Source organism: Anas acuta, chromosome 9, assembly GCF_963932015.1.
Source record: "Anas acuta chromosome 9, bAnaAcu1.1, whole genome shotgun sequence".
NCBI classification, from domain to species: domain Eukaryota; kingdom Metazoa; phylum Chordata; class Aves; order Anseriformes; family Anatidae; genus Anas; species Anas acuta.
The window spans coordinates 19605535-19632698 of NC_088987.1; the positions used below are offsets into that span (position 1 = coordinate 19605535).

The following is a 27164-nucleotide window of genomic DNA, read 5'->3' on the forward strand; positions in this document are numbered from 1 at the left end:
GATGCGTGAAAAATAACAGTCACTACCTATCAAAGGATGAGTGAATATTATGGGCTAAGTCTCAGAGTGTTTTAGACCTCTCTCTGCAGCTGCCTACTTGAATTTGCTTACAGATTTGCTTCATGGGCACTTGGAAATGATTTGGAAATGACAAAAATCTCCAGAGAGCTCACCCTTCATGCACAGACTTCTTCCAGTCTCCTAAATGGCAATAATACCACCATCAGAGAAGGATAACCAACTGCAGCATTCACCTATTTAGGACATGCTGACAATGTGTTCTGCAAGAACCTCTCACATTACTTCAGGATATGGAAAATCAAAAAGCAACAGTTAAGCCTGACAAGGAGAGAGAGTACACTGCATCTATCTCCAGCACATTACCTTCTCAGTACTGTTACAGATAGGCCAGCAAAATTCAAGGTTACAACTCTAACAAGAAAGCATAATAGGAGGGATATACTATGATTCATTTATTATTTGAATATTTACTGGTGGCATTAGTTGACTTTGCAATCACTCAGCAATTCTGATAAACTGTAATTGGCATTTTGTTAAAGAGGTTTAATCCAGAATAGTAAGGAAGTACCAAAGAAAGCAGGAGTTGCTTTCTTTTGTTTTAAAAAAGAAAATATATATATATATATATATATTTATTTTTTTTAGATGACTAGTTTATAACTTCATTCTACTCTTACTCTTTGAGAGATTTGGGAAATGTTTGACTAGCATATTTTTCTCTGAACTTGGAATATATTGTTTACCAGAGACAAAAAAAAACAACAACTTTTGTAATAGCTGTACACACCATAAAATACAGTCCACATATGCACACTCTAAAATAAGTTCTTAAAGCAAACATAATAAGCAAATGCTGCCTCTTTTTAGAAGATAAATATTCAGGACAACAAAATGTGTTACAACTAGAAATATAATTCTGATTTTTGGAGGTAATGACAACATGATAATATTGGTGATGGTATACTGAGACTTCTAAAAGCCAGTTAATTACCACCATTAAGCTTTACCACTTAAATGTTATAATGAAGTCTCACTTTTTGACAATTCTGGAATTCATTCATGTGAAATTTCATTTGTTTTTAAGAGCTCTCTGTAACTCTCCCTTATTTTTGTAGTTGGCTTAATTAGCTAAGCTTGTGGGATGGACTGGACAAGACCGTGTTAGCTTCAGGGTTTAAAAATTGAACCTGGGATACCCAAACTAAGCAGAATATCAAGCAGATCATTCCAGAACATGAACACTGGTTTTCAGAGTCTTTCAGAAAAGACTTGGGCATTCGACTTCAGTACTAAAATAAGCAAAAACTCAAGAAAGAAATATTGAAACCAAAACAATCATGTCTGATGCCTACTATATTCGGTACTAATCTAAAATTACCATTGCATTGCCAACTCCCTTCACAAAACACTAAAGGCAAAAAAAAAAAAAAAAAAAAATCATAACCCAGACAAACTCTTCATGTTTGCTAGAAACACAAACTTGGTCTGGGTGGCATCCTATATACAACAATTCTTGCTAAAAATCCAGTCAATTCTGAATTTGGGCCTTTTCTTAAGATTTGGGAGAAAAAAAATCTTTTTGTTCATGATATTCCCTTCATTTAGGGGAAAAATTTCATTGACTGCTATGATGGCAATCCTGTTTTGCCAAATATCAAGAGAAAATCTTGTAACAAGTCTTTAAATTTGAAGAAGTTGCGTTTGTGTTTTTTTTTTTTTCATTATTATCACTAAAATGTAATAAATTTGAATAAGCGTGGATATGTTTAAAGATTATTTCAAAACTTTGTAGACTTTAGCAATCATGAATTTCAAGACTTGCCTCTAAGACAGATTCAAACTTATCAAAACATGACCCCACAGCTCTCATTTGTAATTAAACTTAAAGAATTTTTTGAAAAGGTGACACATTTAGGCAGCTTAAATTAGGCAGGAAATAGGAGAAATACTCAAACACTTTGACCCTCTGTATTCATTGGTGGAAGAAAGAGATAACCTAGTGCAATTTCTCAAAAATATAAAAGCCTCCATAATCCAATTAATACACAGAAACCATGCTGCATAATTCAGCCAAACATTAACTGGACAGAAATAAAGTTCCTGTTTTTCAAATACTTCCATTCAACCCACACTCTTTTAATTGGACGTGAAAGACATTCATCCACACCAAGAAAACAGGAACCCTCTGCAAGCAAAAACACTACTTAAATTAAAAAAAAAAAAAAAAGTAAAAAAAAGTAAAAAAAAAAAAAAAAAGTAAAAAAAAAAGTAAAAGATTCACTTCCCCCATATTACATCCTCACATACTGGAACACTTAAATTTCACTGCCTGTAGTCCATCAATTAGTCTATGTCCATATCAGTTCAGATCACTGCAGAAGGCCTGTAGAGTTCACTAGTTGGTCTTGAGAATGCAGTGTCCAGATAATGGGTGTTCTAGGGATTTTACTTTTTAATATTTCTAACCTGAGTCCATGGACTGAATGCTCATTAATGGTCGGGGCTCATTAGGGGGGCCCTTTGAGCAAAACTTCTAGTTCAGTTTACCTGAGACCAAACCAGCTGCCCTGCTCTGAAACAAAAGCAAGGGAGATAATTGGGGCATTCTCTTCAGCAGCATGAATCCTGATCCAAATTAAACCCAGATTCACATATACCACACAGCCCTAATATAAGCAAAGGCAAGCATCACCAGAAGTGAGGGTGCTGAGTTTTAAACTCCTGAATACCTAGCGAAAAGGGTGACCAGAGGAATGAACAACAAGCACCTATGAATTTACAGTTCTTATTTCAAACAGCTGCAGCCCTTCACCTTCTACTTCTTGCCCTTTCTCAGATATGCGTACCTGAAACATCCTTCACTAAATGTCTATACCTGACTTGCAATTTCTCTCTATACACATACATATATACACACTCATGTATACGTACAAAATCTGTAATATCACTAGAGTCTGAGTTTGAAAATGCTGGGTCCAGTTTGCTGCTGCTCTTATGACCAATAACAAACACCTTCACTTCAGAGAATAATCCTGAAAGAATTAGTTGGTTTGTTGTTTTTTTTGTTTGTTTGTTTTTTAATCACAAAGCTGTGAGTTCACACTGATAGTGATTTTTTTTCCCCCCAATTTTATAGCTGTAGCTTATCAGATGCATTTATAAGCCAGACGAAAACCCATGGATGGCTTCCGATGAGTATTTGTAATACATCCAAACAAATTTTTGCATCTGCCTTTCAGTTTTGGCAATGTCAGTGACCACATCAAAGTTATTCTTGAGCACTTCCAGAGCTCCAAGTTTTAATAACAAATCCAATACCATGAGCAAATGTATTGACATTCAAGGAGCGTAAATAAGGACTGAACATCAATACAGTTATTCATGTTTTTTCTCATCCATACAGTGACCCACTCACAGGCTATCCTTGTCCTACGCTGGCACTGCATTTTTGGCAGAGGGGAATAATTTAATGCCTGGGGAGGGCATCATGCCCAGAAAGGGGCCAGGTGAACGGAGCATCAAAGGACAAATTCTTCTTTCCAGAATGGAGAGGCGGGAAAAAAAAAGGCAAGTGTGGCTTGGACCTGTATTACCCTAACTGCAGGATTCTCTCCTGCATGGGGAAGCTTTCCTTCAAAGGAGATCATACAAGTTTTGTTGAGGAGCAATTTGGATATAGTGACTCCATTATCCATAACGAACACTCTAGCAATCTTCATAGCATACGCAGACAAAAATCCCTATCTCAGTTCACCAAACAGCCAGACTAGCATCCTAGACTCCTTATGGAAATTCTTCTAGTTTAATTCCCATAGATAGCGTACAGTCAAGATCACAGAACAAAGAGGAAAAAAAATCTGTATTGTTTTTAGTGTAAACCAACATAGAACAGTAAGCAGTTCAGGCCATCTGTCTTCTCTACTTTCCTGGTGAATACTTTTGACACCAAACAGAAGTTATTTGTGAAAAAGAAGCACTGCACATATTTGTCTCCAAATTTTCTTATAATCACTATTATTTCTACATGCTTTAGGAGGTCTTAGAACTGTTTGGGGATGTGCTAATCCCAAATAATGTCATTTCATTACTGCCTGATGTTGAATTCAGACATCCTTACATAGTGCAGCTATTGTGACTTTTCCCCCCCCGTCTGCAATCGAAGGAATCTATTGCTAAATATGCTAACAAATTCTGGGAGGCTAAGATACAATGAAATGTAATCATGCACTGAGCAACTGTGTTATTTAATCAGAACTTAGTCAATACAATCTAAAGTTTAATAGGGAAACAAAAATGTTACCCCACACTTGCCTGACTTTCTTTTCCAAATACTTCCCACAGTTCTGACTTAATTATCCGAATCTTACTACTAGAAGGAATTGCAGTGGCCATGTATAACCTCTCTAACACAAAAATAATCAAAGTAACACATACATGTATCTCCTTGTGTTCTGTTAAGTGCTCTGCAAATACAATGCTAAATTCCTCTCTTATTTGCAAAATTTAACTACAATCATTAGCAGTATTTGCTCAACTAAGCCCAGTTTCACAAGCTGGTCATTGAATGAGCTATCATGTGAGAAAATGCGAATGCCTTGTCCATAAACAGAAGATGTCAATAACAGCACAGAGGGCAAAGACTTTAACATTCCTTGCTTTCCCTCATGTGCTCAATTTTGTTTTCTCAAAAGAAAATTTAAATCCATTGCTGTAGAATCATCTCTTGGTGATTCGTAGGCACCATCTGCAAAGACTTTTACAGGGGGAGAAAATACATCAGAAAATAAAGATCTTTTATGAAGTTAACACGGCAATTTCCACTGTCTAAATGAATCCCCATTTAATTATCTATGCTTCTATTAACATGACACATGCGGGTTATTACCAAATCAGAGCAATCATACAGATAAATATAAGTTCACATCGAAACCCAGTCATTACCACTACCATAAAACCTTAATTTCCTGTGTTTTTGCCAACCAGCAGAGCTGACTTTACCAGCCAGCTACCAAGAATCAGACACAACTGACTTAACTTTCATAGCTGCAAGTAGAACAGGCCTGTAAATAATTAGAAAAAAGTACCTTGGTCTCCTAGGCACCCATGTGCACACCTGTGTGCACACACATACACAGCACTACTGTTCAGGAGCTTACCATCTACATTCATAACACAGTGCTGGCTGGGTCTACGTTATTTACCATTATTATTCAATACTGCTGATATATAGAAACATAAGGAGAAGAGATAAAAAACTAATAAAAATAAAGCTATGGGGAGATAAAAAGCTTTTTAGCTGTGCTGAAGATTTTTTGCTCTCTTTGCAAGCTACTTTAAATTAAGATGCTGAGATATGAATAATATTTGCCGCAGAAGAAATGACAGAGTTACTCCATATATATCACAAATTATGTAAGATGCAACACACAGACATCTGAGGTTGTTTCTTTGCTCTTTTTTTTTTGTGCTAGGTAACTACTGCAGGGTGAGACAATAAGGACGACCTGTATGAAGCAGTTTCAGGCACTATAGAATTGTCTATATGTATAATAAAAAAATCACAATCTTCTCTTCCATTACAAACATCAGGGTAAGTGTGAATGATTGTGCTCACCTCCTTTTAGATGCTATGACCTTTCAGAGGTACAAGCAAGAAAATGGAAGGCAATTTGTGTTAGAGGGCAAGGAGTAAAGATTACGCATCCTATTATAATTTTTTGATCACATCACGAAAAATGAAATACATGTACGTATATCAACAGTGAGAAGGCCCAAAAGAGATGGGCCACAATGGTGGTATCTGGCCCAGCAGGTAAATTAAGTTTCCCAGATACCATCCAAAGACCATCTATGAAAAAGTGTTATGCTCAAGTTTGATGAGATTGAATTTGCGTGACCTCTTTTTAGGACATTACTACTGCAAGTAACAGGACCTGTCTTAAAATACTGTAATACTGATAAAAGCTTAGAAGTAAAACTAAAAATATTCCTTCTAGATTTCTTATAATTATCTTGAGTTACTTGATTTATAATTATCTTGAGTTTTACTAGCATAAAAGAAAGCACTTAACAAAAATTAAGGAAAAAATTAAACTTTACTAATTCTCCTCTGAAATGAAAAAAGTCATTTAAATTATATTAGTTATGGATATTTGTTGTTCTTTTGAGAGTTCAGACATATTATTTGGATTACCTTAGAGAACCTTGAACTCAGCACAGTTTTCTCAAAATTATAAACTGGCAGAATTTCATTTGTACCCCATCTCTTTGCTTTCTGTGACAATAAACAAAGATTTTTCAAAAAACAAAATTTCAGAAAACATGCAGAATAACATCCAGGCTCCAAGTAGAATTTTGAAAATTGTTTTCCTCTAATTTAAAATAAAAATTCAACACTTTTCCATGTTCTGTACAAAAGGTCAACTGTCTGTCTCAGAGTCAGAGGCCTGAAAGAGCCTTTACAGTCTGTTAGGCCAATTCAGGCTGCGGAAGAGAAGTTCCAGGCAGCTATATGGAAGTCTCCACCAGAACTTTTCAGCCCCGTTTTCTTAACGAAAGCAGACTCGTACAAACCACATCATCTGTTCATCTGCCACACAGTTATGCATTCTTAGTTTAATGGCCAAATCACAAACTTTGAAAGAGATCTCAGACAAAAAGAATTCTTTTTGTGGGCAGGGTGGGGTAGGTGGAACTTTATTAAATCCTCCAGATGGATAAAAGGAAGAAATGTGAAATGTAAGATCAACTGTTCAATTTGTTCTACTTGCTGGCCTGTCAGCACATGCATAACTCTAACAGAGTACAGCTGTATCCTGCCCATAAAACAATGTGGGTCGCAAGAAGGAGCGGAAAGTATCGAACAAAATGTAGGGCATGTGCTGGAGAACATTGTGAAGGAGTGTGAAGGACATGGTGTGGACAACAGGAGTTTAGTCTATCCATCAAGGACATTCTTATTGGGTTCTAGTATCAATCAAAAAAGCACAGGGTATTTTCCAAATATCAGACCAAACTACTTTCTTAGGTGAAATATTCTTTTAAAAGATAAATTAATTGGTAATGCACATGCAAATTGCAGTAAGAGTGGGGATTAAAATAGAGCTTGTAAGACATTGTACTATGAGGTCCTTTGAGATAGGAGAACGTGGAGCTCCTTCTGGAACAGTGCTGACTGAAGGAGTATATCTGTATAGCCTAAAAGAATAACAATATTGCCACAGTCAACTGCACTCTTTCCAACTTCTAAATTTGCCTTTATTTTCTCAGCTTAGTTTTGCTAGAAGCTAATCTTGTAATAAAGAGAGGGACTGCTGAAAAGAGATTACTTGTGATACTGAATACACAAAACACACAACAGAGGTCAACTGGAAATGAATAGGGGTGTCTATCAGGACAGAAAAGAGTTGTGTTGAGACATTTTTTTGTTTCACAGTGGAAGTTATTTTCATGAAGAATTCATGAGTTATCTGATTTTTTACACACATTTTTTATTTTCCTTAAATAGCAGTTTTTACTAGTATAGTGCCAGTGCAACAATAACCAGCATCATGTCAAATCTGCCCTGTGTAACTAGAAAAAAAGGCAATGAAAAAGTATCAAAAAGTAGTAATTATAGTCTTTTGTTTAAACTATTGTTTACTCGTTTGCAGGAAAGTACATAATAATCACAAATCATAAAGTGCCATGAATACTAATGCCTAAGATAACAGAAAAGAGGGACTCCACTCCTCACTCTTTTTCCTGTTGCTGTAGAATAGCTGTAGCAAACTAGAATACCCCTGTTCCATGGCGCCTTGGAAATACAAAAAAAAGTCATTCCATCTTTCTTTTCTACTCCCTGCAATGCTGGCAGGCACAACATCTGCTTAATCAAACAGGAAGGGTATTGCATAGGCGCTGTGTTAGAGAACTTTCTTCTGTATGTTTATAAAGCAAGAAATAAATGAACATGCAATAAAAAGGATATAAAAAAATCTGATCAAACACTTTTTAGTAGAATGTGTAATTAGAGTAACTGATCACTGTGGGGATTTCCTGACCTTTACAACCAGAAGTGGCAGCAACCATTTATATAGACAAAATGTTTAAGACAGTTAATACATATTAAAAAAATAAAATTGGAAAGGATGTCTGAATACACAGTATGAGGGTTCAGATAGCCTGCAACTTGGGCTTTGAGTCAAGAGTCATATTATGCAGTAACAGTCAAACCCACATTTTTATCTGCCTCAGCAGATAATCACTCATTTGACAGAACAGGATTTTCCCTTTCATTTCCTTCACAGTTGGTAATGTATCAAATGATGGATGCAATATAAGAGAAGGGGAGATTTTCAGAAGTTTAGATTTAGGAGCATAAATCACAAAAGCAAAGAGATTTAGAAGCAGACTGACTAGCATTCTTGAAAAACTCTTTCCTTGTTTTATCTTTCATGGAGCAACATCCCTCACTTTGCTTCTATTATCATTGTTCTCTCCTCAAGCACAATACTCTTTATCCTTTTGTAAAAACTATTTAAGCTTCATTGTCAAGAGTCAGAACAAGAATCCTCACTTACACTTGTCACTAACAAATACTGATAGTGTTTTCCAAAACTTTCAGCATATCCAAATGGCAGCAGATAGGAACATCAACAGCAATTAACTGGGTACATTCAGGGAGTGGTTTCTCATTTCAAGCTACATTCTTAGATCCTTAGTCAATGCAACAGTCTCGCTTGCTTTGAAAACCTCATTGTTATTCCATATGCTCAATGTACTATTTCATAGCTCTACAAATCCTGGATATTTCCTGATAGAGATAGCCCTCTAAGAGTTGTGCCATTGTATGAATACATATTGTATTGTGCCTCTATCCATAAATACCCAAGAATCTTTCACCCCTACCATCCTGTCATCAGATAATTCTGCCATCTACATTGCCAATCTGCATACAGAGATTTGAGAGATTAAAATAAGAAAAAGTTAAAAATCTCTCTTCTTGAGGATCAAAGGATGCAGGATTTCAAACTATCTGCCGATTGACAGGATATCTGATACTTTTCTTCTTATTCATGCTGACAGTTAAAAGGCTACATTCTCTTAAGCACATTATGCACTTACAGAAAGGTCTACTGAGAATTGATTGCAGGCAGGTGTACATGTAATTGAGGACAACTTGTCCTCTCAACTCTCTTAACAACTTTTTCCACCACTTAAAAAAAAAAAAAAACACTTTGTGACTTCATGTAGTTTATAAATCTCAGGATTGTGGTGACTACTTAATCTCTCTTCAGAGTTTTTTCCTAAATCTCGAGTGTTTTTTTAAGACAAATACACTTCTGATTAGAGTGTCATACATTTAGTTGGAAAGCTTGCTATAGAAAGAAGATTAAGCAAAACTCCTACTAGATCTACAAGTTAAGGGGGAATAAGAGTGTTTCAATTCTTCAGATGTTAACAGAGGCTTTGCCTGTCTTTTGTTTACAGTAAGCATTACATTTAACTCTGAATTCACTTTTTCAATATCATATTTGTTTACCTCACGTGCAAGGGAGACAGACCAGCAATTTCCAAGATTTGGAACCATCATACGTACCAGGGCATTAGTGCAAGAACAGGAGTCAAAACAGAAACCAAAGGTCAAGAGAGGAAACCAGTCCCAGGATAAAAGACAGAAAGTAAAAAAAAAAAAAAAAAAAAAAAAAAAACAAGATGAAAGCAACAACACTAGCATCTAAATATTAATTAAGTGAGAAGCAGTAACTGTTAACTGTGTTAGATGGAGCTAATCCTCTTAGCAACTCAGAGTGCCCATGTTTACCAGGGACTTGCTGAAAGGGTTTGGTTGTATGGCATTGAGAGTGCCAGACAGCTGGTGGTGCACAACAGAACAAGAAGCGACAATGGACAGAAGTGGGAAATTCCAACGATAAAATTCCATTTAGACACAAGGATTTTTATTATCATTATTTGCTATGAGAATAGTCAAATATTGGAGCAGGCTGCCCAGAAAGGCTATGGGATTTCATAATGTCACCCCTGGAGGATTCAAGACTAAACTGGACAAGCACTCGAACAACCTGATCTCATTAGACCTGCTTGAGCAGGGGAATGTACTAGAAGACATCTGGATGTACCTTATGACCCACTTTTAATGATTAAAAAAAGCATGTTACAGCAAAAACTAACAATAACAAAAATACATCATAAGCAACAATTAAATATTTACCCCAGGATCTAAAACAGGCACACAAGAAACAAGATACTGTAAATGAACAATAGCGTCATCTGATGAATCCCAGTAACATTGCAGCTCACTTTATAAGGGAGAAAATAATCAAGGCTACTACCAGCATGAGATACACACTTTATTGTCTTGTGGTCCCTTTCCAATTTCTGTTTCTGAGAATGTGGATACCTCAGCTCAGTCCTCATAATTTGATAGCATTCCTGTATCAATAACACTTGCCTCTTCTTGTTTGGCTTTGGTTAAGCTTCTTCTAATACAGCCCAGAAGCTGTAATCAAGAAGGTACGAGAGCCACAGTATCCAAATTAATATTAACTCCTTATAAATCTCAGTAAAAAGAGCTTCTCCGCTTATTTCGCACACTCCCAGAGGGAGAAGCCTGATTTCTCTACAGTTCAGTCAGCAACAAAAAGTAAAGAATACCAGCACGTCAAACTCTAAAGCAATTGGATTATTCTAATACAGTAACAAGAGACATTATTCCAGTTCTGGTTAAATCCCTCCTTTGAAGTCTAGCACTTTTGGATTGGTTCAGCGCATTCTTCTGTTACCACACATATTTTGTGTAGCAATATATTGTTATTTTTGCTAAGTGAAATAAAAGTCGAGGATGTGGATTTACATGTACACCTTATAGCAGTGTTACCTACATTCTTTTAATACCCAGATGCTTCCTCCTTTCCCAATTAAACTTGGCTCAATCATTTCTACACTCAAAGTATTTTAGTTGTATCACAAAGGACCATATCCCTTGCTCACTTCTTATCTCACTTTATTTTATTTAGAAAATATGCAACACGCAAAAAAATCTGAAGTCTGAATTATAATTATTCACATGCTATTTCCTTCTAATTTCTACATGGGACTTTGTTAGCCCATCTCCCCAGAACAGAGGAGGTAAAAACAAGTGATGCTCAACTGAGTTCAGCAGGAATGTTGTTGCTATTCTATAATCTAGTGCAGCTTATCAATAAAAATAAAGCTGACGTAAACACAAAGCTATTGAGAGCATGAAGTTGTTCAGATAAATTGATGTTGCTGATATCTGCAGGGAATTTCAAGGCAAATCAATAAGCTACAAATGCAGAGTTCCCATAAAACTTTGCCTTGGATTCATGTCACTGAGATATGTTTCAACTAAAACATTTCAGGTTTTACAGTGTTTTCTGGTGATTTTTCTGTTTAATTGAGAAATTTTCTACCAGTTCAAACTGAAAACATTTTCCCCAAATATATTACCTTCCAGCTACACAACTAAATTGGGTTATAACACCAGCTGAGCAGCAAAAATAGTTGAGTATTAAGGCTCATAGTTTCAAAATTGTTTTTTTTAGAAGAAAAAGCCCAACTGGTGAAGGATAGGTGAAGAGACCGCCTTTTGTAGGTTAAATGACCAACTTATATCTCTGTTGGCTTAAAACAAGCAATATATTCTGTAACATTAGCTCCTCTCCTCTGAGGAGTTGCTCAGCTAGTTTATGACAAGGAAGTACTGCATAAAAGGGACCAGTTAGCTGGGAAAAAAAAAAAAAAAAGAAAGAAAGAAACAAGTGTGGACAGACTTACTAAATGATGGGAAGCCACCAGCATTAGCATTTTCTAGTATTCTGCTTTAGGAATCGGGGATGTATATACATCTACACATTACCTTTTTTTTTCTGCTGCAAGTTGCCATTTTCATGAGAGAAGAAAAATTACTGTCAGCTTCCATCCAGCAAAGGCAGCTTCTTTAGTTGCTGTCTTGTAAAAGTGTCACCATTAGGCTCTTCCAGATCTGTCTCCTTGCTTCATTAGATTTGACATACATTATTCTCTGAAGTCAGAGGTTAAAAGGCTTTTGAAAGCCAGTGATTCCTTCCCTCTTCCCACCCTATACTTGATTGCTGCCTCTCTCTCCTATACTCAGTTGAAGGCTCTATCAAGGTGCTGCTGTTTTGTCTTTTGTTCCTCAGTACAAATGAACCCAAACTGAGCTCCTACATCATGCTGCTGTCATGGGCTCATACTTCCAGGCTCCTAAATACACTGCATCTGACTTGCCAGTTGTTTTCTAATGTCAGTGTCTTGGCAACAAACATAAGATGCTCTAGAGCTTCACATACTATTTGTCTTAGATAGCATCATTCATGCAGAATTGTTGACTGCTGTTCTTCACAAAGAATGAAACCAACAAAACTGCAGTTCTGGCTTGTTAGCTTCAAACACAACCCAGGTTTTACAGTAAACTTTGGAATACTATAACAGTCCTACATCCATGTAGAAGAATGCAAGTATTTTAACAATCCAGCACAACAAGATCCACACAAGCACTCTTGACTAATTTAAAAGGGATAATAGTATAAAATTAATGTGAAAGTTTGAGTACCTGGCTAAAAGAGCTTGAACTTAAAAGTCACTATCATAACAGTTGTGCAAAGGAGCCTTAAGTAGGTAGTTATTCTAAGGACTGCTCAGCAGGCTTATTCTAAGGCAGTTTAGGCATGTATGCAAGCCCATAGCTGTACACAAATGAAAATCAGTTTGCCTATTTTTGAAGGAAAGAATATATGTGTTTGTGTGTATATATATATATATATATATATAAATAAAATAAATTCAACCATTAGATATATTTCTGTGGCAAAAAAAGAAATAGTCTCCCACTTTTTGTTGTTGTTTTGTGGGTGCAGGGGGAAGGAAAGCAAAGGACACTTGTAGTAGGAAGAAAGGGAGCAACTCAACGTCCAAAACAGCTGACCTGACCTGCAGCACACTCACAGACTGCAGGTAAAGAAACAGTGTGCGCAGTGGTCCACAGCTGTGCTGAATGATACAGAGGGGAATAAATTTATTTCTCATTGCCACATAACTTACCTTTCTTCTGTGCAGGATCCCATTTCAGAAAGAGAGAAGTGGTAGCATTTGCCCTGGAATTTTGTCACTTCAGGACAGGGACTACTGTATGGATCTACAGTTTGAGCTTAGAATAGGTGTATCCTCAGCATGAGTTCATTCACTTCAGACAGATCTCCTTCCCAATCGTCTCCCCTACGAAGAGGAGGCTGTGACAGCACCCTGAGGTCTGCTGTGATACTCCAAGATTCCATCCCCCCACTTTTTCTTTATCTGCTGAGTTCTATTTGGTTTTGTTTTTACAGTTTCCTTCAAACCTGTAGCAAGATTGGTGATTCCTGTTGTTGAAATATTAGTTTTCCTGAGCCCTTGCAATTCATTCACCAAATTTCAGATGGCCTTGTGCATCAGCCCAGTTTGTTACTAAGGAGCAGTTTTACTATAGCTTGAGTGAATAATTCAAATTATTTTAAGTCTAAAATCTAAACAATTTCTCCTGATTGCCCACTGACTGTGATATCCCACAGGATAGTAAAGGTAGAAGCAGGATCATTTTAGCTATTCTGTTTTTTTCTTAACATCGTTAGTCCAATGCATTCCTCTAATAGAAGCAAACAGTGGGAACTCAGACTTTTTTGATAAGGTGTAAGAGACAGTTCAACAATGATATTCTTAGTCTCCTTAGGTTGAAGAAAAATTAAGAAGGACTTCAGAAGGTCCTTACACTAGGATAACTATCACTGAGTGAAAGAGAAGGGATCAAACTGCCTCAGGAATGAGGGTGATCAAACACGTGACAGAAGAACCATTAACAGAAAACAGGCCACAGAGCACTTCATCAGAATATAACAGACTTCCTCCAGAAGGAATGAGTGAAGCCCTTTAAACAGAAGAGTATTAAATCTAAAAAGCAGACAAGAACATGACGTTCCCAAATTCAGCCTCCATCCTCCTCCCTGCTTTCTCATCTCTTATATCTCCTGCCTTATATTAAGATCAAATTCATGTACACCCCTTCTTGGGCTCACCTTTCACATGATTTGGAACTTGTATTTAGTGTCCACTTACACAAGCCAGAAATTTGTGCTCAAAATTGTCCTCACATAGACTTCTCTGGGAAGTTACAACACCATCACAACCCTGCTGTCTCAGGCCTCCTTCATTCCTGTGCCATTAATTTCTTTACACAGAAAATGTGTGTAGGATGATGTTATTAATTTTATCTCTGAATTATCAGTTGGTGAGATACACAAGCTGAAACAGATTTTTGAGAAACATAGATGGAGCTGTCATTCTGTTTCACTGCCTTGTGTTGGCCTGTAGTAATTCCTATCCTACTAAGGTGCAGAAACCTCAGTCTTGGGAACCTCTGACTGGGAAGAGAGAGCTGGGGACACAGCTCACAAAAAAATTCCATGCCAAAGGTCAAAATAAATAATAAAAAGATAAGGAAAAACTCTGTTATAAGAATGCTTTGAAAGACAATGAAACTGTACATGTTCTAGCAGCTTGAGACTGTTTTTTTTTGTTGATTTTTTTTTTTTTTTTTTTTTTTACAGTTTACAACACTTTTAGTTGTTACTTACGTATTTACTTTATTACATGCATTTTAATTGCTATACCACACTACAGTAGCACATAGGAATCCCCATTGTGGACCCCACTGACTGCTGCATGCAGAAGACAGAATTAAGAAAAATCCCTTCCACAAAACATCAAAAGTTAATTCAGCATACCTGAACAGATGCATCCTTCTGGTTGAGTTTTGCCCACCTCCTTCTCTTCGCCAACTCTCACAGAAGCCAATGTCAAAATTCCCATATTCCTAAATAATTGAAGAATAAGACTCATAAGACAACTTGTTAGTGCCTATTATTAGTGATAAATGCTGCTGGAAAATGTTGTCTAGGGCAATTCTATAAAAGTTTTTATTATCCCATTATCTTCAGTAGAGCTGCAACCACTGACGATACCATGGGGGGGGGGGGGGGGGGGGACACACACGACACAGCACTCCCTCTTCCCCTCTTCTTGGTATTTTGCACTGTTGTCATAGTTTATAACTAATTCATAAGGGAACTCAGCACTAACAATCTGTGTTGTGTTTCTATCTGCGTAGGGTGGAAAAGCAATTTAGATGTGAGAGAGAGTGTAAACTTCCTCAGCATTATACGTAAAAATATTTTCAGCTTGTCTGCCTGTAAATAGATCCTAAATAATCCAATTCATTCTGAATGACTGATTATGACAATCCTGCTCATAAATCATGAACTTGACATTTTAAAAACAGATTTTATTTTCATTTTTAAGCAATGAAATGACTTCTCCATTTTGATTCATCATTTCCAGGATGAACTAACTAACTACACAGGCAAAAGCCTCTAGCTGCAACAATTCATTACACATTATCACCCTGTATTTACAGCATGCACCCTACTCTTTTGGAGTTGCCTTAAAGGAAATAGATACATCTATTTTAAACATAACGGGTTGAATCAGTTAGGAAATTCTTATTGATGTCAATGAGCTACATATGTAAGGTGATAAATGAACGCATATAAAGGAGTATGGAAATTTTTACCTTCCTGCAGTCCATATGAACTTGAAGAAAACAATGAACAATTTAACTTTTGTTTTCATATAATGTGGAAACAGTTATTCTGACCTAGCCCATTCCCACGGGGTGAATCCCATCACTGAGTGATTTATATCTTCACTGCAAGTCTCAAAGAAGTTTACATTCTACATAATTCAGAGATTACTTTTTTTTTTCCCTCCTACAGAAAACACATTACTCCCTTTAGAGCCATTTAAAAAATACAGAAACAAATGATAATGGAAGTTAACATGGATGCACACCAGAATTGATTAAACATCTGCTTAAACTTCATGAAATTCTAGAACTACCTGGTTTTATCAACTCTATTTCCTGAACATCAACTACTACTACAAAAGTCTTTAAATAAAAAGTTTACTGAAGGCAAGTCAGTTATATAAAATAATAAATCCCATCATACCCAGAGGAGAAAAAAATTTGCCTCAAGAAACACTTTAAGAAACTTTGCACATATAGGTCATTACATTATTAAAGGGAAAAGCAAAGTACTGTGGCACTGAAGGCTGAATCCACAGTTTTAATATGAAATTTATTTTCTAGCACTTTATAATTTGGCCATGAAAAATTCCTTCAGGCTGAATTTTTACTGTGGAGGCTTAACTTAAAAACTCAGGTTCTCTCTGCCAGTCTGAAATCTGGTTCAGACATTAAGAAGATTAGTAGAAATTACAAGGAAAAAAAATATATATTTCTCAACTGAAATTCAGTAACAAAATCAGTTGCAGCAGACAGGCAACCAATGAAATTGTTAATGTGTAATTTTTCTAGAATCGCTCTCACTTCATCTGAAATTTACACACACAATTATGCAAACAACTCTGGACTCAGAAAATACAGTGCTTATAGGCCTGACACAAAATCTCATTTTCACAGCCATACAATTGAAAAAAAGATGTTTTGGAAAAAAGAAACTATATAAATTTCATTGCACATCTACCAATCCTGCAACCAAAAATAACTGCATTTTAAAACTTTCAAATGCATAAACACTTTCTTGATCCCAGACCTGCCTCCAAATAGTAAACACCAGCAGGGTGGACCACAACAGTCTGCTGCAGCCACTTCACATTTCTTCTGAAACAACCTGAAATTTTACAGTAAGCCTGAAGGAACACCAGACTAAACAGAAACTTCCCACACTTTCATTTTTTTTGTTTGTTTTGTTTACCCTTACTGGTCTTTGTGACAGTTTTGTGGGATAGATACAGAGCTGAGGATTCTAAAGCCAGACTCAGGTTCAGCACGTAATGTTCATACCAAGCCTCTCTCCCATCCACACAGAACCTTATTACGATTTGTGGGACCAAACCAGAGAGCTGAAGACTTCCTCCTTCAGACTCACACAGCATATACAGTTACTTCAGACATCATAAATTTTAGGGAAAAAAAAAAAAAAGTCAGAATATGCAATATTTTTTTAATACATTTTTTCTATGCATAATTTGTCCAAACATAAACTTAAGGCCATCCAACATGTGGTCTAATGTGGCAGAAAAGGCACTTAAATATTCTTTCAAAACAGCAAATAATAATAATAATATTGACATCAGTGCTGTCTTTTCTGAGTATGAGGTAAATGAGTGCTATGAAACTTCTCATTTTTAGGTTGCCTGCAGGGCGATTCCTGCCTCCAGCAGAGAAACTAATTTAGATTGAACAAAATCAAATAGAAATTCTTCCTGAAGCACAGCAGTAATGTTAAGGATTTTAAGGCTGAATTCTACCTAAGAGGAGAGCTTTGCTAAGGACTGAACTGCACCTTCAGAGGCTATATGGGGCTATTTATTGGTCAGAGCACCACAGTGTTTCTGGTTAAAGCGTCATCTAAGTTTTCTCTCCAGTAATAATTTATCACCAGTCTGCTACATCTTTGTGCTTCATCGGTCAATTCTGCCAGTCTTATGCCTGTGCAAAGCATTTACCTCACAAACCACTGCAAACTAAACAGAACCCAGAATCCCGGACCTGAAATTGTAGGTACAACTCTGCCATTAAGATTTCTGGCATTATGTTACACCTTAAACAATAGTTTCATTTGTTTTATTTTGCATCTAATCAGTTTACTTTGCCTTACTTTATACCCTACACACACTAACAGAAAAAAAAGAAAAAAAAAAAAAAAACAAAACAAACGAAAAAAATAAATTAAAAAAAAAACACATAAGCTTCTTGCAGACTTAAACTTGTAAGGTATCTAAAACGTACGGAATATTTCCTAGAAAACTATCCTCCAATGTAAGTATCAGGAATTAGAAAAGAAAATGAACCATGCGATAAAACCTGAGGTAACAAACCTAAGGTTTTTCACCATTTTCACTGTCTGAACATCCAACCTATGTGTGCTTCTTTACCTTGTTCTCAGATGTATTACCCTAAAAAACAAGCATCAGTTTTGCTATTTATAGAATGAATACCAAATATCTTTATCAGCAAATTATTTTTAAATGAAGCTAGACCAGAAATTAGAAGGCTCAAGGGGCCTAAACCCAAATAAACTATAAAATGCTTAACTCTTGTATTCCAGCAGACTTCCCTGGAATTGTTCTGAGCTCCAACTTTGGCTACCTACGCTGTTTTAGCATGCAATCCAATGAATTTGAAGTGAAAAACGTTTAAGCATAGTCTCTGAAATCCAGAAAAAACTCCTCCATTCCCTTACTCTTTCAGCTGCATGGCTGTCAACACTGTTACCATCCACTTTCACAATTTTAATTGTCTTATAGAACAATTTTTCCTTTTAGGCTAATCTTAGAATGATCCACTAGCTTCATTCATGATTAACATTACTAAAACAGAGAGGGAAAATGACTCAGCCCTCAGTACACCTGAAAACAATGCTTAGTTCTTCAGAATACCACCAGCTACAGTGAAGATCTACTTTTATTGAAGCAATATTTATCTTCTGTTTACAGCTTACCTCACTGATGAGTTTCCAAACAAATTTCAAACAAATTCCTGCAAGTCCAGCAGCTATTATTGCCTATGGAATGTGAACACGTGCAGAGATGCACCTACTCCTTCACCACAGTGACTTAACAGAAAATATGTACTTAAATTCCTGTTTATTTGTGTGAAAAATCTTGTGGCTCTTATGGTTGACACAGCCACAGTTCAGTGCTAGGAGGTGCTAGGAAGTATGGAGACAGGTTTCTGAGAATTGTTAAACTCTCTGGGGACTGCTTCCCCTAAATGAAGTAGATTGCAAATCTTTTAGAGCTCCTCCAAGGTAGAAGATTAGTAGTGGGTGATTTTAATATATCAATGCATAAACATTAGCTTGAAAACTAGACTGAAGTAGTTCATATTTATATTAATTTCCAGGTGATATTTTCTGTTGCTCTAACAGTTTTGATCTGCTGGAGCAATGGTGGCACCCTGTGGCTAGAAAGATAAGCCTAAAAGCATTCTAGTGCTTTCCAACTGCTGCATAACCCTTCGGGCACACAGTCCTTGCTTCTCCTCTGATACTTAAAATGATGCTACGAATTACCAGATAACGCAAACAAAAGAAATGTTGAGTTGCATTACTTACCAATGTGTCAATAGCATTTAACTTCATTTCTAAGAATGGGTAGGAGACACTTCACTGCTATAAATCCCGAGGCAGCAACTGCTCAGGCTGCTGGTGAGTCCTGAAGAAATCACCAGGTGAGCCGAGCCCACCAACTCCTCGCACTCACCGTGAGGTGTTAAGGTGAGGCTCACCTGCATGGCACCTGGCACCACGCCATTAATCTGCATGCCAGGGCCTCACAAACACCACTAAAACAGCCAAAATAATTAATCTTGTCAAGTGACTTTCAGCTATGCACGATGTCTGTGGCATCAACTTTGCAGCGGGGGCTGTGGAGTGTCAGTGAGGAGAGGCCAGTTCCGGCCGGTTCCAGAACATTCTGGCTGGTTCCAGGCCTCAAGGAAAATGAACACAAGAAAAAGCCAAAATGGCCCAGCTGTGAGGGCACAAAATTGGGCCTCAGGATAAGCATGGGGGCAGAGGAGCTGAGGGTGGTTGGTGTTGTTTTCTCTTGTCTTTTTTTCCTCACTATCAAAATCTGTTTTAATTAGCAATAAATTAATTTTCCCCAAGGTGAGCCTATTTCACCTGATAGTAATTGGTAAGCATGTCTCTCTGTCAGCCCATGAGTTTTTCCTCTCATTTTTGCCACCTGTGCTGTTGAGGAATGAGAGCAACAGAGCAGCTGGGTGGGCACCCAGCAGCCAGCGAAGGTGAACCTGCCACAAACCTACTAAACTATCACAGAGCCGTATTTAGTAGTAATTTCTCACTGTACCCGTATTGACCAAAAGGAGCTTCCTTCAGTAAAAGCACAGTTGAACTCATTTTAAAGCTGTCTTTAAAACTTAATGAGTTTAAATATCCCCAATTTTTTACTTCTCTTCTCTCAGTCAGTCAGTAAAAGTGTTGTTAGCTGCTTTAGGAGCAGAAAGTCACAAATCTTAGCAATGGCATTAATTACCTTCTGACTATCATTAATTCTAAAGCTGTTAGAAAAAAAGCTACACGACAAGAGATGAGAATGGCAGAAGTGTGGGGACATTAAGGATAAGCAAACACATACTTCACAACTAAAGGGAAGAGCAGGTCATGAACAGAAAATGGCTTGATAATTCTGTAGGACAATGGTAACCGCTATCTTGCAGTTTCATCATCCATTTAATGTGAGAAACAAGACAAATCAGGGAGGATATCTTTCCTCTGTTTTACAGGGTATCAGGAAATGCTAGCAATCAGCTGATGATAACGATCAGCAAGTTCATACAATAACTAATTCTCCCCAGTAACTGCCTGGTCAACACAAACTTTTCAAGCTGTAGGTACTGTTAAGTAGCGAGAGACCCTTCTCAGCAGCATACAGATGATAGACAGAGGAAACATTTGGAAAATGAGAAGTGGAGAAATGGAGATTATATTAATATGAAGCTTGTTAAGAAAAAACAGCATTTTAAAATCAATAAGAAAAAGCAGAATTACCTGAATAATCTTACCTTTCTCAGCCATTTAGATGATTGTCCTGACACTCATCCCTAAGATTCTGCCTTTACCTTTTATTAACCTATGGTTTCTGTACTGTCTCTATTGCTGTGTATTGTTTCTTATTATGCACAATTATATCTTATTTTATTTTTTTTTTAGAAAAAAATGCATCATGTCTTAGAAGTCAATGTCTTTACTATTGCACATTGATTTTTTTTTTTCTATTTTTAGTTTTATCTTTTTCCCACAACATCCTGTGTCTGGTAGACAATGGTGTACTGTCTACAGTAACAGTAACAGAACAATAACTATTTGCCTTAGCAAAGCTCTGCTGCATTGCCATCCATTAGTCAGTGAAACAGTGGGTTTTCTCATATCCAAGAGCTGAAACCCTTTCTTTGAGTTGCTATGTGAAAGGGGCATAACTTTTGGCAATGCCTTTTCAATGTGACAAGGTACAATTTTGACAGGTATTACATGAGTGGAGCAGAAAGCTGTTTCTCAACAGAATTCCCCCATGTTAAAATTTCAGTAAGTAGAAAAGGTGATCTTATAGCTGAGAAAGTCATCAGACTACTATGTAAGGAGGAGCAGGCAAATAGCACATAAATACTGGTGAATTACCTCAAGTTGACAGTGTGATAGTTTTCAAAAATAGGCAAAGTTCCATACCTAGTTTCCATAATTTTTCCTGAATAAGTATTTATTAAATATCACAGTACATTGTTGATGAAGTTTATAAACCTGAATAGAAAATTAGAATATTGGATTCTTGCACATAGTACAGCTATGTCATTCTTTCCTTTATTACTCCTAGAAGCATGAGGAGATTTGCAAATAATGAGCCTAGTAAGCATTTTGCAAAATCAAAAATTTCAAGGAGTTTCTAAATGCTGCATTTTGCACCTTCTGCTACTACTACTTACAGATAATATCAGCTTTCTAACTGATATTTCTTCATTACTGTTGACCACACTGGAAAGAAGCAGTGCAGATTTCAACAGTGGACTACACAATTATTTGATCAGAGCTCAGAACAGCAAGTGGCAGAAAAATGCCACAAAACAGAAAGCCCCAGCCCAAGACTTTCTGAGCAGAGTCCTGTATTCTCCCAAATTAATGGCTGTCTTCAGAGTGTGATTTCATTTTCTCCCTTGCTTTAACCTTTATATAACAGATTACAAGGAAATTCATTTTTTTGTTGTTGTTTGCCTGTTGTTGTTTTTTTTTTTTATTGTTGTTGTTGTTTCTTTTTTTTTGTTACAAATCTCAGAAGCCTCTGCAAATTTCATAATACTTGTGAACTGAGATGCTCATTTTGACTCTGAAATTGGAAGAGATCCCTTATGTAGGAGTCTGAAAAAATAAAACACCCTCAGTGCATTCACATACTCCAGTGAGTAATCCTGTATTCCATCCCAACCCCATGTGTTCATTGCATTTTTTTTTTTAATTTTTTTTTTTTTTTTGAGTAATTGAAATAAGGCTTTGGTAAAAGGAAATTTGGGAGCTATGGAAAGGAGTGGTATTTCTAAGATATTGATTCACAAAATAAAGACAGACACTACTACAAAGAGTTATGAGTGTTGAAATACACCCTAAAAAACTGTCAGCTATTTACCCAGTGTGGTTGTGTCTTAGAATCATAGAATGAATTCTAAAATGTGGCTTTTCTCAGTAGGAAGAAAAAAATAATTAAAAAAGGCAAACAAAGCATTCATCTCTAAGTGGATCGCAAGGAATGAAGTGGAAGGAGTTAGATTTAATAAGCCAGTTCTTGCCTTAATCTTTTCCTTTCCACTGGTTTCTTTCAAAAGCAGATCGAAAGGATATATCCATTCATGATGGTAAACACTCAGCTAGTGTTTACTGCAACAGAGTTCTGTTGCAGTGCTGGTCATTAGTTTATGATACTGACAGCTTTTGCTCTCCTTTACAAACCCATTCCCAAGCAAACTATTTGATCTGTGTAATCACGGGGAGAAAAAAAAAAAAAGGCAATAAATCTTGTTAGCCAAAGGCTGATACCAGAGATCTGCTTGCACACAGAAACTGAGAATTCAACTGTGTTGGTTACAGAAATCATTCAAGTCATCTATTTGCTGCTTTAGAGTAATTTCCTCAATGATAGCATGTTTACACAACCATCCAAATTTAGTTTAATGGCTACTGATACATAAAATTAAAGCTAAGCCTCTAACTGATGGAGTTAGTGCAGCAGGAACTACAATTCTGTAACTGGAATAAGATCTCCACTGCTTGAAACACACTTTACATCTAAGGAGCTTCTATTTTTGTCTTCTGATTTCACTGCATTCCATTCCCACTCCATTTTTTTTGCTTGTTTTTAATAATCAGATATCAGAAGTAACTGAAATGTTGAAGTATCCTCTACACACCAGACAACTGTGCAAGCCACAGAGCTTGTCACAATACTCTGTGCCTGTAGTAGAAGTATATGACTGCACACCCAAGAGCGAAGTACCTGCTCCATTCTGTTTCAGTACCAAGAGAGTGGGCCTGTTTTTGTATGCATAGCGTTGTACCCATCTACTATTTACTAATTGGGTACATAGCATGCTTACAATGGATGCTCATGCTAAAAGAAGAGAGTGAATTTTTGTACATACACATACAAATTAAGAAGCACCCACTGACTGCAGTGATATTCAGCTTTCACCTAACTTGGGCTGCTACATTCTGGTTTGATTCAATTAATTCAAATAGCAAATTAGTACTTAAAAAAACACAAAGTTTATGTTGCTATATAAGCTAATAACATTGACTCATAGCTGAGAAATGAGATGTGAATACATTTCTAATTAATTTCTCTTTACATAGCATATGTCACATACATTAATCACTGTCCAACTTAATAATTGCTTTTCAGGAATTTCTTATGATTGTAACTCTAAAAATGTCTGACTGAACTATGTCTGTAAATCCCCTGGCGTTTCATCTTATCATGGTTGTTGGCTTTTAAGACAGCTTCTCTTACAGTGTTTTGGTGGTTTACTGATAATAGGCTATTTGTCCTGTTACAGAGAATAAAGGCACAGTTTCTCTCAACATAGCTGTCCCCTGCTCCCCCCCCCCCCCAAAAAAAAAAAAAAAAAAAGTGCAATAATTATTGAGGAATTGATATATAATAAATAATAATTATTGAGTGCAATAATTATTCCTTCAAACACATTGACACGTTACTCATATATACAAAACAGGCTTTGTCATGTATCTCACTAAAAACAGACCTGTGCAAACTGACAGATTTTTTTTCAGCAATTAATGTAAACAAGGATTTAAAAGGTCAGTTTCAATGCAATTTATTTGGAAGTATCATTCCTGAAGATATATATTTCACTTAACACTCATAGCCCAAAGCATTAGCCTTGAAGCCTTTTGGAACCTTTCCATAGCATGTTTCCTCTAGCACTGAAGGAGGCTGGCAGGGGGAGAGGGTAAGAAAACCACTTTCTAATGGGATGGAAAAGTCCTGGTGAAGCCCTGACTTCTTTTGTCAGTGTTTGCAGTTTGGTATGATTGATAATAAACATTAAAAAAAAAAAAAAAAAGTTTCTGTCACTGTCTTCTAGAATGTTGTCTATACTGTTGTTCAAAAACAAACAAACACAAAGTCTCTGACCAAAAATGCTGCTATAACTTAATACTGGAGAAGTTCCACATTTTTGTTTCATTTTGTTTTTATTCTTAAAAATGATATATATGAGCTTCAAGCAGGTCCTCCAAGATGCCTGATAATATGAAATGTATGCTACGATTTTGAATCTTCTCTCACCATTGAATTTTGTTGCTAAACTCAAGGTAAATTTGTTTAAGGAAACTGTAAGGTAACAGCAGAAAAGCTCATCTGTTAACAGGTAAAAGCAACATATTGTAGGGAAGCCTAAGGATTAATATTATACATTAAAGTCTCTAGTCATGTTCTTCTAGAAAGGTTAAAAAACCCTACTGAGAATAGTATCAGATGCTTGTTGACGTATGACAGTAAATGAATTATCCAGGGGGCACAGAAACACTATCTATCCCACAAAGATATGCTACGTTCTATTTTTGTATTGCTTTCCTATATGAATCTAAACTAGGATAAATGAAAAGTCATGCATTACTGTTTTGAATGCCAACTGTATTTGCATTTGTCCCTCAAAGATTTTGTGTTTTTTCTGTATCACAGACTAATAAGAAACAGAGAAAAACAATGAGAATAAACATAATTACACTTCAAAAAGCGACATAATTTCACCTATTTTCAATGAATTAAGTGTTTGTGAAGTAATGTCTTGTTAGCCAATACAGTTACAACTGATGTATATTTTAAACTAAGCAGGAGGTTTGAGAAGGATCAGTTATTGGTTATTTCTACTTCCAAGGGCCACAACAGATGATTATAAATGTTATTTTCTAAATTAGCCTAATAGATTGTTATGCAATAAGATTTTCTGATAAACACTAACAATTTAAACTGACATTACTTTGAGTCATGTTCTAATTAAATACCTTCAACAGCTTCTATAAATCAAAACTTAAATATAACTAGGAAAATAACAAGACAGTGACTTTTTTTTTTTAATGATAAATAACATTTACAACTATTCACATGGTTCTGTGACCTTAGATGTGAGCAGGATCTAATTTCCACATAATAATTGGGCGTTGCACATCTCTAGCTTAGCAAAATGAAAAATCTCCAACAGTTCAATTTAAATATATATATATATATATATATAAACTAAATCTGAAATACCACAACTGACCCCTACATTGAAAATCACTGCTAGCATAAAGAAAAAAGTCTCAAGCTCTTAACAGCATTTTCTTAATGTCAGAATTTAATTACTCTCTAACATTCCTTTTATGACATTAATATCTTATTTTTCCCATCAGACCCCACATTCATCGCATTGGTTATTTTGGTTCAGACTATAAAAGCTAACACAGCTCTCTAAGGACTTGATTCTAGTTTCAGTAATGAATGGATCTTTCCTTGTGATGAACTGCAAGCTAGTTGATGTTATCAGGTCAACTAAATCCTTCAAAGACAGAAAGAAACAATAGTGATTATTAATGATATTACCATTCTGTTTTCTAGAGATACATTAGAGTGAGAATTAGAATCCATATTTGCTTGCCTTCATCACCTCATTCATTGGCTATATTTTGCTATATACGGTAGACCAGCTGCTAACTTCAAGTTGTTAGTAATCTTATTTTTTTTTCAACTCAGTTCTTTTGATGCATTTATGTAAAACTCTTGGAACATGCTTTGGTTTTATTTTTTATCAATTCCTTTCATACAGAATGAAAAACTAAAGTGATGCTGACCATTTATGTTCTTTCTCCCTTTACTCATATTCCCAAATGTGTTTGTGCATATATATATATATACACACACAGATGTAGCATATCATATATGTATAATTTTGAACATTATAATGGGAAAATCCCTGATCAAATTTAAAATACTGTTTTGGAAACATACATGTGCATATTAGGATTTCCTGGATATATAACCACATCAAGTACAGGGTATGGTATAAGAAGCTAACAAAACATTTTAAAATCACTCGATTGGTATTCGCCTAACATTTCAGAAAGAAAAGCTAGTTTGGATTAAGTAAGTGTCAGCCATGAATAAGCCACAGGTTCTTAAAAGGTTTAACAGAAGTGGCTTGATTTATTTTATCTTAATTTCTTTCACTTCACTCTAGAAAGTGTGAGTCTTTGAAATAGAATTTGGAAACCTGTGCTGCTAATACTATAATATAAAACTAATGTTCTCAAAACAATTCGTATCAAATTAGAGATGAAATGTCCACTCTCTTCTACAGAAATGTATTATATTTTGCTGCTCTTAGATTTTAGATTTGTCTTTAATAATGATCCCATGAAGCAAAGCATACATTAGCTATTTAAAAATAGATGAGGTGAAGATAACAGAAGAGTAACTTGCTCAAAGTTCAATAAGAGGAAGTGAAAATCAAAACACAAGCTGATTATTATTTAAGATCTCCAAATAAAAGACTCCCTTCCTAGCAAGCTTAAGAAAAGATTAAAAATCTCTGATCTCTGATACAGTTCACCAAGGGAAAATTTACAGCCCGTTTTCTGTCTTCCTAATTCTCTTTTGGACAAACACACAGATTTCTGAGCACTTATGGAAACCAAATTGAAATGCTGGATGCTCATCCATTATTACCAAATTCCATATGTCCAATTTTATTTTTGGAATTGTCTTTGGCAATAACACACCGTAAGAAGCTCTGTGGCACGGACTCAACTCTTATGTTTCAAAGCGATTCTAGGGGGAAAAATAAACTGCGGATACTCAATAGACTATATGATACTGTGTACCTTTTACCTTCGTTTTGCATGGAGGATGTTACTGTTGACCTGTAGGACTCTAAGAGCAAGCAGAAGTGTGAAGAGAAATGGAATAAAAATCTTCAC

General features: G+C 36.1%; 1 protein-coding gene across 2 annotated transcripts in view; it reads right to left on the reverse strand.

Moving 5' to 3' along the window:
• Positions 1-27164, reverse strand: part of SPSB4 (splA/ryanodine receptor domain and SOCS box containing 4) — a 380807-nt gene that overhangs the window by 115872 nt on the left and 237771 nt on the right. For both annotated transcript variants that reach the window (XR_011099220.1, XR_011099221.1), the window contains exon 3: positions 14823-14911. The gene's annotated coding sequence lies outside the window, so the exon portion shown is untranslated. The remainder of the gene's footprint in view (positions 1-14822; positions 14912-27164) is intronic.